The sequence below is a fragment of the Colobus angolensis genome, unplaced genomic scaffold (assembly GCF_000951035.1).
Source record: "Colobus angolensis palliatus isolate OR3802 unplaced genomic scaffold, Cang.pa_1.0 Scaffold42, whole genome shotgun sequence".
NCBI lineage: Eukaryota > Metazoa > Chordata > Mammalia > Primates > Cercopithecidae > Colobus > Colobus angolensis.
In genome coordinates, this window is record NW_012117599.1 from 755,713 (window position 1) to 756,260 (window position 548).

Sequence of the window (548 nt, forward strand, 5' to 3'; positions counted from 1 at the left end):
CAGCCTTTGATTCTAGCCGCAGAGTCCTTATTTTGAAGCGCTTCACCAGTGCTTCTCAAACTTTACTGCACATTAGGATCCCTGAAAACTTTAAAAAAAACAGGATGCTTGGGTCCCACCCTCAGATTCTGATGGAACTGTAATTCCACCTTGGTGGAGGCCATATGAAGATAGCAGGAGCCTGGGACCAGCAGGACTGCAGAGCTGTCTATCGTAACAGCCCTGGACTGGCTACACTCACAAGAATCGAGGGTAAATTTGTTTCAGCCGCATGGTAGCCTCTATTCCTCGAGGCTGAACATAATCCTAAACTCCCATACACAGCAGAATTTTAAGATATGACAAAATGCATTTACTGAAAAACATCTACACATTATACTTTTTCTTTTTTTTTTGAGATGGAGTTTCACTCTTGTTGGCAGGGTGGATGGAGTGCAATGGTGCAATCTCAGCTCCCCGCAACCTCCACCCCCAAGTTCAGGCACTTCTACTGCCTCAGCCTCCCAAGCAGCTGAGACCTACTGGCATGCCCCCACCACGCCCGGCTA